Here is an 11,821-nt window from a genome sequence, read left to right as displayed (position 1 = left end):
TTGGATATCATAATATCCAATTATTAAGACCTGTTTGCAGAACCTCAGTTAACAGTCATTTTTAAGGTCCTTCCCGAGTGTGTAACACCAGGACTGCCTGTATGTCAAAGAAGGGGCTTTCCTAGTCCCTGTGCTAAAACCCTCCCCTGGGATTCTTACTTGTAGGCCTTAAAAAAGTATTTGATATGCTCCATGAGAGCAAAGATTAACGGATATAGGAATAAATCTTCTTACAATTTTACAAATATGTGAAAACCCCATTTTATTCTAATCTACAGAGAAAAAGGTTTATACTTTCTAATCTTCCTTAAGAAATAAATTTTAATACAGTAAGTAATTCAACCATTACTAGAATATAAATGGTAAATGCGAGTTCTGAGTGTTAAAAATATTTTCAATGCTCATCTCTTAGTCTCTGTGAACTACAGCACGCTGCGGCACCGTAACACATTCTCCCTCCAAGCTTTGTTCTCAATTGGCAAACATTGGCTGTCCATGCTCCGTCCTCCTGTTACACACACTTTACTTATACAGCATGAGCCAACACGATTTTTCTTCTGATGCCTTTTGGATCATCATAAGCATCACAGACATTTCCATCAGTGATGCCAAGAGAACTGGGAATATGTTAGTTTACTTTTGCTTCCTCTGTTGCTTCGTTGGCTGCCTCTGCAGCAACAGAACAAAAAGAGGATCATGCATGAAATACAGCTATTATTTATGAGAGAATGGCTGGTTTTAAAACAAGATAGATGGTTAGTATTCCGTGGATATTCCCCCACCAGATTGTAACAGTTCTGAATGAGGTTAAATTGCGAGCCAAGACTGTCAAAATTTTCTCTTGATATAGCACCAAAATAGCCTGATCAGCCCCAAAGCTGCTGAGCCTCACTATTAGGAATTGCAGCTACTCTGCAATGTGAAAGATAGGGGATTTGGTCTATTTCATCATTTTGGGGTTTTTTTTTCCTCGTAGAGTTACTGCCTAAAGAACAAGAATTTCAGCTTGAATGGCTTGATGTGACATTTATCTCTAGTTCTGTGGATGAGGTCCTAGTGTTATTTAATGTACTATATTAACCCATGTTTCTTGGATCTCAGATCATTTTAGACGGCAGTTCAGTTTTACCCAGCTTCTAGAAATGGGTATGCAAACAAATTCAGATGATATCCTACATCAGGATTAGTCTGCAGGCCATCCATTCATTCACCAAATTTTGTCAAGCATCTACTTACTACATAGCAGTGATTCAACTTCCATGGACAATCCAGTAGTGACAAAACAGGGTTTTTTTCTTTTATATCTTCTTCCAGATTTTTCCTTAAGTGGCTGACATAATATAACTTAGAATTTTGGCAAAAGTCATAAGAAAACCCTAAGTATCTCAACTAATAATGTCTATTTATTTATTTATTTATTTATTTATTTATTTATGTTTTCAACTAATAATGTTTAAACTTTTGACAGGGGGCCACTTGTTCTCCCCTAAAAAGGAAAGGTTATCGCTATATCCTAGGAGGTCTTAAGAAAACTTGGCAGAGAATATAATTGTTATGTCATCCAACAGAAAACAAAGAGTTTAATAATTTGAAACATACACAGTATTAGGGTTCAGAGTGCTTGCGTTGAGAACTGGGCGTTCTGAATTCTGTGAGACTGGTTGCATTATCAAACATATGTTTAAAAAATATTACTGAGTAGCTTAGAAACACAATTCTAGCTGTATTCCAATGAAAAGAATGCTATAAGGACATCAATGATTGTCACAGAAGTCTGACGTTTGAATTAATATTTCAAGTATTTCTAATATTAATAATAGAATCATATTTAATTTTTTAAAAGATTTTATGTTTAAGTAATCTCTACACCCAACGTGGGGCTTGAACTTACAACCCCAAGGTCAAGAGTCACATGGTCTACTGGGTGAGCCAGGCAGGTGCCTGAGAATCATATTTAATTTGTGGCATGGAAGAAGAACAGTAGTTATAAAATTAGGTAATATAACTAGAGAGATGACAGAATTTACTCTATATAAAATAAACACACTCTATCTTCTTTTGTATATTCATTGCCTTCATTCAAATTTTTTTCACCTAGAAAAGTTTTAAGGTTGTTTCACACTATATATGCCAAAAAACAGAAGAGTAAAAATCATTAATACTGTGTGCATTATTTCCTAATATCCAATTCCACACTCGGAGGCAGAATATTATAACAATAGGAAGGAAGAGTGTGTGTGGAGGATGTATAATTAGAGAATCAAATATCACTTGTCTTTTTCACTTTAATTATATGCAAGTACAGAAATATAATTGCTTGTTTATATAAATTATATTTTTATTTGGCTTTTTCTAAGTTTGCTACTTATTTACAAAGCCCAAGATATATAACCTCAGTGGTTCTTTCTTCAATGATGAGATAGCAGCAATATATCTGAAGAACTTTATGTCTCTTGTGAATGAATCCAAGGCTTCAGTTAAGTTCCATTCAATAAATTTTTATTGCACAATTTTTTTCTGAACATACACGATATCTATGTAATGCGCTAGGCCATGAATATATGAAGGAGAAGCAAATTTTCATTCTGCCTTCCATCAATATAGAGTTTTGTGAAAATTTTGTAATTTCCTTTTATAAAAAGTTATACTGTGACAAATAACTAATTCCTGAAATAGAACTATTTAGTCACATGTAATAAATAAAATTATTCTAAATACACAAGGGAAACTATTTTTATAAAGAACCTCTTTGGTCAAATAATGAGTCCTCTAGAACATAAATATTCTCCCCCACATTTACCTGCATTTTAACATTACCTTTTGGTCCCTTTTCAAGTGTTCATGGAGGTCCCTAGGCAAAAAATACCAAGTCCATATTTGGTGTCACTTCATAACCCAATTTGTTCCTGGAGATATTAGTATACCTGTAAGTACAATCAGTCACACCTGTCATGGATCAATTAACTAGCATCCCAAATTCACAGAATTGTTCTTATTTTTCTTAATTGCTTCTGTGACCTCTCCCCTAGCTCAAGTTAAGATGCTAATTCGTCCGCAGAGGACTTAGCATGGTCATTCCAAATCAACCTTTGCCCCCTTCGCATTGACCATCACCTCAAGTGATTAGAATGGAAAAATTTCAAGAAGCCAAAATAGGCACTTGAGAAGTATCTGTTGGAAGGGTGGATTAAATGATGACCAATATTGCACAAAAATGTTTTAGGGCAGGTTTTCTCAAATTTTAGTATTTATGTGACTTATCTGGGGGAACTTGTGAAAATGCATCTGATTCATTACTTTTGAGGTGGGACCTGATAGTCTGCATTTCTAACATGCTTTCTAGTAATACTAATATTGCTGGTCCTCATCAACACTTTATATAGGAGGAATTTGGGGCACTGCTATAAAATCTTATTATTGGATACATGTTTGTTGGCTGTAAACACTTGGCTTAACCATCCATTAGAAGGCATAATCTTTCACTGAACTTACTTGTTTCATATTTGATACTTACCATGTACTTATCACGTGGCAGGCATTTTAGAGTTTAGGAATTTATAGATTCACTGGAGGGTAAATAAAGAATGTTGTGCAACTTTAAGAGAAAAAATAGTATTAACTATACTAACTGTTACCAGCTAAAAAGCAAAGGTTGTATAAAATTACAGTGAAGTTCTGAAATGCTGAAGAAGAAAAATGAAGGAAAATTGGTAGGCTTGATAGAAATATGAGAAAAAGAACAGATGCTGTTACATCGAGGGTGTATTCCAATCACAAAAGGCTTGAATCAATCACATTTTAGATGCTCACATTTGTTAACTCTTACAAATAACCTGAGACAAGTACTATTTTATAATGAAAAAATGGAAGTATAGGTAGGTTAAATCATTTGGTCTGGGTCACACAGCTAGGAACTGGTAGAACCAGTGTTCACATAAAGTAATTCTATAATCTTCTCTGAAATTATTTTTCTTGAACATTAGAGAGACTGTAGATCTAAAAGTGTGTTATCATTTTTAGAACTTCATTGTACTTTTTCCTCAATCCTTGATGTTATATGTGACAGTGGTTATAAAATGACTCAGTTTCAACTTCTTTCTCCTTTGAATGCTTTCTACAGTGTTTCACTTTGTTCCTCCTCCAGTGAATTTGTAAATTCATAACATGTTTGAACTCAAGTATTAATTTAAATAAATTCTACATCCCTTTGGTGCAATGAAATTTAAAATCACATATGTTCTTTATTTAAATGACTTAAATATTATAAAAGTACATAAAACTGAAATTCAAAACAAAATCTATGTTTTATCTACACAAAAACCCTCATGAAAAATGCAAGAGATAAAGCTATTATGGTGTAGATTTTGCCAATTTAAATCTACACTGTTCAAAGTTACAAAAGCTAAAGTTTATAAAACCCCAGCTACAAATATTATCATGTTTTGTTGAATATGAGGATTGCCATGACTTGTAGGACTTGCTGCCAGTGGCGTTCTCTTACTAGTACATGCGGATTTTAGCTTACATGCCCAAGAATCTGTGATGGCAGCCACAACCTTTGAATTTGTTCATATTCACTTTAGTTTGTCATGTGTTTAATCTTCCAACGTTACATTCATCAGATTATTAGAGACAAATGTTCTATATTTCAATCATCCTAAGAAATAATTTCATAAATAGAACGATATAAGCTTGAGTTTAAACAGCAGTGTTGGAACACTTTTTAAAATTGCTTCCTGATTTCCTCCTTGCTAGGGTAATTAATAGTTATGAAAATAAAAAATCAACATCTGTATGTGCTCTGTAATTGACAAAACACATACATGACAAAACACATATATGGCTTTCATGGATCAACCAGAAGGTGATATGAATTCTTCTTTTTACGGATGAGAAAACTGAGGCTCACAGCCTAAAGGGAAATATTCTGAATACAGGGGTTGTGAATCAAAATCCCACTGCTGTTCACTACACCATGGTTATTTTTTATGCATATTAGAAATCTTACTTATATCAGATATAGACGGGCACTCAAACATCCTTTCTTTACTTTTATAACCAATACAATTGTGCCTTCAGTATCTCCTGCAAGGACGCACTATATTGTTGCTGTGAGATCATTGCCTTTGATGTCACACACAGCTGATCCTGATCTACCCTTTATTGCCTCATTTGCATAATGAAGAAACTAATACATGAACATTAAACTTACAAAACATGTAAAAATCAGTAGGCTATTTAACTCTCTGGCATGGTTCAAATTGTGGTGGATATTTGCTGTTAATATTGCCTCGGGTATGTCAGAGAACCTTATCATTTTTTTTCCTGATATCACTTAGAGTATCTATTAGCTAGTGACTCATGATAAATCATGTGCTTTCATTCCCAATAAAATGGCTTTAAGTATTATTTATTGTTTTTTTTAGTTTCATGCTTTTTTAAATTGTTTTATAATTATTTTCTGAGATATAATGTAATCCTTTAAAGGGAATATGTTTTACTTACATCTAAAACACAGAAATGAGATTTAAGATTTTGGATAGATGTCAAAAATGGTTCTAGAGATTCTACACTGAAATTATCAGTTTTAAGTGAACTTATTTTCATCCTGATCTTGTTTCTAAGGTAACAAAAAGCCCTTTGTCCACTTACTTGTATGGTTCTTATTTTATTTTCTATTTCTTAATATTCACATCAAAGATGTATTCTATATCTAACTTATGAAACATACATGGAAAGAAATCCCAGTCTTTACTGGCAGATTTTTATTTTAGGATTTTGCTTTTTACTCTATGGATTAATAGTGCTCAATCTGTAGCAAAGTCAAAACTTCAATAACATGGCTTATTATTAATTTCTTCATTAAACCTGTACCGAATTGTAGAGAAAATGACTCAATCACAGGGTACCTCGATGTATGTTTAGCTATTAGAATCCAGGCAAAAACCTAAAGGAGAAAAGCAAAAATCTCATATTTAAGGGCCCATAGAGATTTGAACTACTGCCACAGCTGTAACTCTTTCCACATAGTTTATTCCCCCAACTGAAGAGACAGTTATAATGCCTAATGCCTCTCCAGCCTTCCCTGATGGTAGCATACCTTGTTTGCTAAAGTTGTCATCTCAACAGCACTAAACCACATGATTTCTCCCCTATGTTATTTCATTTTATTTCCCATAAAAAGCACAATGAGAAATATCCTAGGAGCCAGAACTTTTACTCTCCAACTGTAATGTTCAGTTTTATAACATCATTAAGTTTCTTACAGAAGAATAATAATGTGGGCAAATGTGAATGAGCTTCTCATATTGGCTTCAGCATTTCTGAAGCCCAACCAGCTATTAGATTCACTTACTGACTAGAATTTCAGTTATTTAGTGGTGTAGATTATTAGGCCACTAGGTAAGGGGGGAAACATCTATAGTAACTTTAAATTCAGTAATTACACAATTCAGTAACACACTAAAACCTGAGCTAGGCATGTTTTGACCCCCAAAGAGAACTTGTTACCATTTGAAACCCAAAGAAGTAGCTATTAGCGAAGTTTAGTTTATTAGTGAAAAATAAGATTTGACTAATTTGTCTTTAAAAGAGCAAAAGTAGGGGCTCCTGGGTGGCTCAGTCAGTTAAATGTCCGCCTTCAGCTCAGGTCATGACCGCAGGGTCCTAGGACGGAGTCTCACATCGGGAGCCCACTTTTCCCTCTGCCTGCTGCTCTCCCTGCTTGTGCACTCTCTCTCTCTCTCTCTCTCTCAATGATGAGTAAATAAATAAAATCTTTTTAAAAACATAAAAGAGCACAAGTATCAACTGTAATCTCAGGGCTCTGAACCAAAAAAAAAAAAAACAAAAAAACCTCAGAGTAACACTTCAGATACAGGTATGCTAATCATTTCTCTGAAAATCATCACTTGCTTCTTTTTTCCCATGAGGAGACTAATATACCTATTTTCAATACAACAGATTTGCAGGGATTCCAGCCCCTACAGTCAATACTGACCTGGAGGTGGCTACAGATACAGACAATGGGACTTATGAATGGGGCTGTTGGCCATTAGATGAAATTAGGATATAATTCCAATATTATTAATGCAATTTATCTTAGTAAATTCACTTTCTAGTTTTAGGGAATCTGGAAGGTGAGGTGGTAGGAAAGGTACCAGATATGGAATGGGTAGGTTTGGCAGGAAAGAGAAAATGGAACAAGAATTTTTTTACTCTTCCACTCTGAAGACTCCTATTGACTACAACAATATTTTTGTTTGTATGATTGAAAATCTTTATACTCCTCTAATCTTTGACTGCGATGTTAAGTCATAGTAAATACACTTCCAAACAAGAGTTAGAACTTCTGGATATTCAGGAGCAGAACAGGACTTTCCTAAGTAATATCTGTAGCAGTGATGGGCATGAATTCAAATAATGGAGTAGTGAGAACTCTTGGTGAAAAAGCATTTCAATCATTCTATCTTATTCTCATTTTTCAATTTCCTATTAATGTAACTTCGCAAAGTTTAAAAAACCTTCTTGTTGGTGTCATCATTTGCACCCATAGGGGAGGAAAGAATGAAACTGACATTTATGGAAGGCATTCAATGTGTTTCATGCTCTAGATTTTTTGTAGCATTTAACCCTGATTCCTGTTCTGTGTTTCTTTATAGATTATGGAAATAAGATTAAGTAAACTTGCCCAAAGTGATACAGTGACATAAGAATACCAAGATAAACCCATGTCTGGCATTGCTGTTTTGCCTACAAAAAAAGACCTCAGACATTCCTGTTTGGTTTTTTGCCTGCATAAACACACATAATAAAACAGGCATAAATCTCTCTCTCTCTCCTTCTGTTTTTAAAATAATGTCAAGCTGGTACTTTGATTCATGAATCTCTTCTATACAATTTCCAAATCTTATGAATTTTCTGAATTTCATTCTTGGGGAAATCCAACCATTTACCATTGCTACCTTCCAACTAAAAATGGTCCATTCTCTTCAGGTGTCTTTTTTTTTTTTTAAGATTTTATTTTATTTTTTTTTATTAAAGAGAGAGTATGAGTGGAAGTTGGGGGGGAGGGAAGATACAGAGTGAGTAGCAGACTCCCAGCTGAGCTGGGAGCCTGATGTGGGGCTCAATCCCAGGACCCTGCAATCATGACCTGAGTCGAAGACACTCAACTAACTGAGCCACCCAGGCACCCCTCCCTTCAGATGTCTTAGCAATTTGTCTTCTGAGCCCAGAATTTGGCCAAAATCTCAGACTAAAATCAGTAAATAATATTTTAAGGACCGAAAAGCAACCCTTGGTTGAAAATCAAGTTGTCTCCCTCAGCTGATGGGAAAACTATGAAACATTTGGCCCTCCTTATGACATATATTTTGATTTAAAATCTTGAGAGTTTTTTTTTTTCCAAAAGACAAATATTCTTTCAAATTGTTTTGTTCATTTTTACCACCTTCACTGAAGCATGAATAGCACAGAAGTAGGCATTAGTCTTAGGCTTGTGGGTGATTCAATTGAGTGTTACTTGCATTCCAGTTACTCAGACAGCATGGAATATAGCTGTGTCCAAGAAGTATTTCAGAGTTTCTTTAAATACTCTGTATACTGTGGTATAGAATTCACTTGGATTGCATGTGAATGATTACAGTTTGGACTTGGACCCAAGGTGTTTCTTGATTATTACTTCAAAGTCATGGATTATTTATAATCATTACCAAATTCAGAAAAGATTTTAAATGTTCTATTTTTAAAAAGGTAATATATTTAAGATCCTCAAGGTCAATCCATATGCACATGTGGGGTAAATTAGACTGAAGAAAAACAAGATGAGAAAACACAGCTCAGGATGGCAGCCTCTGTTAAGACAGAAGAGAGGATGCATATTTGACTAGAGTGAAACGTTATCACATTAGTCATCAGGGCAATACATTTTACTAAATTCTACCTTTGTCATTCATAGCTATGTGTCTTTAGAAGCATTATTAGCTTTCTGCTCTTCCGTTCACTTTAATGGACTCCTTGTTGTGAAGATTAAATTAGATAACGTATATAAAGTACCTATCATAGCACTTGTCACCTACTGAGTCTTTCTCACCAAAGAAATGATTAGTTCCTTTCCCTGGCTAAATTAAGCTAAAACAAGGTCTCAGACAATACCCTATTTATCATGAACTGTTGGGTTTGCTATATAACAACATCTGGCCCAAATAACTGCAGTTGTAATCTTTATCCTCACAAAAAAGCCACAATTAAATAGAAACTAAAAACCTTTGACTAAAAGGCAAATCTGATTCTCTTATGCCAAAACTGAAGCTGTACTCAGGCCAGTAAGGAAAAGAATGCTAACTTTTAGAATTATGTACATTATCTTGGTAAAGATAAGCTAACATGTAATAGTGCTTTCTTTTTGCTGAAATATAGTTAATATTTGACAGAAAATAAATTTTTCTTAAGAAACTAAACAGGTTTTCACATATTGCATGGTGCACTAGGTGTTATACGCAAATAAAGAATCATGGAACACTACATCAAAAAAAATAAAAATAAATAAAAAGTTAAAAAAAAAAGAAACTAAACAGGTTTTAACCTATTTGGGGAAAAGTATTTACTTAATATCTACATTGGGGAGAAATTAATAAAGAGGCATTACACGATAAATGGGGTGTGTGTGTGTGTGTGTGTGTGTGTGTGTGTGTGTTTGGGGGAATGTTTCTTATATTTTGTTTTCCTTATCAGTTGGTAGTATTGCTGTCACTGTTTTAACTAGATTATCATACAATATACCATGACAAGGTATAACCCATAAAATTCAACCAATTCATTTGAAAAACATTCCATTTCCTAGACTCAGAAGAGGTTTTTTTTTTCAAAAAAATATTCATTTTATTTAGATCTTGTCTCTAGAATATATTTTCATTGTACCAAAAGGCATAAAAACTAAATTTATTTTTCTGTAGATAGTTTCCCCCTGGAAGGATATAATTCTCAGCAATAGCACAAGAATCCTCAGCAACTCAAGGAACAGGATCCTAATTACATCAGGTTGGCGAAAATACCACTTTTAAATGCTCTTCACACCTCTTTAGCTGCTCTTGTCAGAGGTTCTCTTTTACACCACTAGCTGAAGATAACCCTAGTGTAGGATAGGACCCATACTTGACATAGTACTGCTGTAGGTTTTGTGTTGCTGCATTATTTATCCATCTCTGTTTTCTTTCTCTTTTCATAGTAAATGTAAAAACTATGTAAAACTGGCGTAGGGTAGGACTAGGGAGGCTCTATGTGTGTGGAAATAGGGGTTATATGGGAACTCCGTACTTTCTGCTCAGTTTTGCCATGAACCTAAAAAATCGCTCTAAAAAAGTCTATTTTTAAAAACCATGTAAAATTAAAATGATCATTTTCCTTATCAAATGTGTGACTGGCACAGTTTAAAAAATATTTTAAGAAGTTTGTAATTGAAATATTTTCAAAATATAACTGCAGGTTTAACTACAAGCTATCCTGTTAATTTCTTTTTTTAATTGAAGAATTTTACATGCATTACAAAATAAGTGATCTCTATTCTTAGGAACCAATCAATTTGAAAATACGTCTATCAAATATAATGCAAAGTAAAGCAATAGGATTTTTTTTTTGATAAAAAATACTTTAATTGCTAAGCTATTTATTATTAGGGAAAAAAGGGGATTCATTATAACTAAAATAGTGACTGGACCTTTTAGGACAGGAGTTTTGTAAAAAGTTGTTACAATCTAACATTAAGTGAATTTTCTGCTTTCGTGGTCATTTGATCTATAGTTACTCTTTCCAGTAAAGGAAAAAAAATTAATTTTTATTTTATTTTAGCATCCTGGAACCCTTACTAAAGCAAATTTGTGGGATAAAAAGCATTTATACATTCCTGATATAAAGAAAAACTACACACCCAGAAGTGATAAAAACAAGGAACACAACCAATTGAGAGCTAAACAGTTCACTGTTGTGGGGAAACATTATCAGATAAGGACTTCAGATTACTTATTATAAATGTGCTAAGTAGTTTTTAATTAGCTACTCCAGACAACATCCTTGTGAAATTAAGTGTTATACAAATTTATGAATAAAAAATACTTTAAAAAAACATCTCAGAAGGTAAAGCAGTTCAAAAACCACTCTTGCAGATTGGATTAAACACACACAAACAATCACATACACACAAAACACTCACATGACAATTTCTGATCATGAAGAATATCACTGGAAAACTAAAAATAGTATTATTTGCAAGATTAAAAACAACATGGATAGTAGCAGCAACAAGAACAACAAAAGACACAGGAGGAACAAATGACTAAAAAACCCAAACAAATAGAGCTATAGAAGAGTATGCAATATATAAATATTAACTTTGCAGAATGTCAAAATACTTACATCATCTCTAAATCATGACATTTCTGTAAGCACTCACATCTGTTAAGTAATGGGACTAAGTGATCTCTGAAGCATTGCCCAGCTCTGTAATTCTATACATCTAGGAATAATATAATTTTAAAGAATGGTTAAATGCTTAGGGGAAATACCTATTAAAATTAAGTGAAATTTAAAAATCTAGGTATTATTTTGTTAAAGACGGGCTTTTTCAAAGTCTCCTAAATGCAGTGCCTTTTTTCCTTACATCTTCTGATTATAAACAATGCATTTTATTGTGCACAATTATTTTTAAAATCTTTGTCTAAATCCTGTTTCTGATAAAATTTCTTCAAATTTTCTTTAAGTTTTATAGTTTGCATAGCTACCTTATGCCAAAAGTATTAGAAAAAATGAATTTAAAAAGAGTACT

The sequence above is a fragment of the Ursus arctos genome, unplaced genomic scaffold, assembly GCF_023065955.2.
Source record: "Ursus arctos isolate Adak ecotype North America unplaced genomic scaffold, UrsArc2.0 scaffold_10, whole genome shotgun sequence".
Lineage (NCBI taxonomy): Eukaryota > Metazoa > Chordata > Mammalia > Carnivora > Ursidae > Ursus > Ursus arctos.
The sequence above is the reverse complement of the archived record's forward strand: the minus strand, read 5'-3'. Positions refer to the sequence as shown.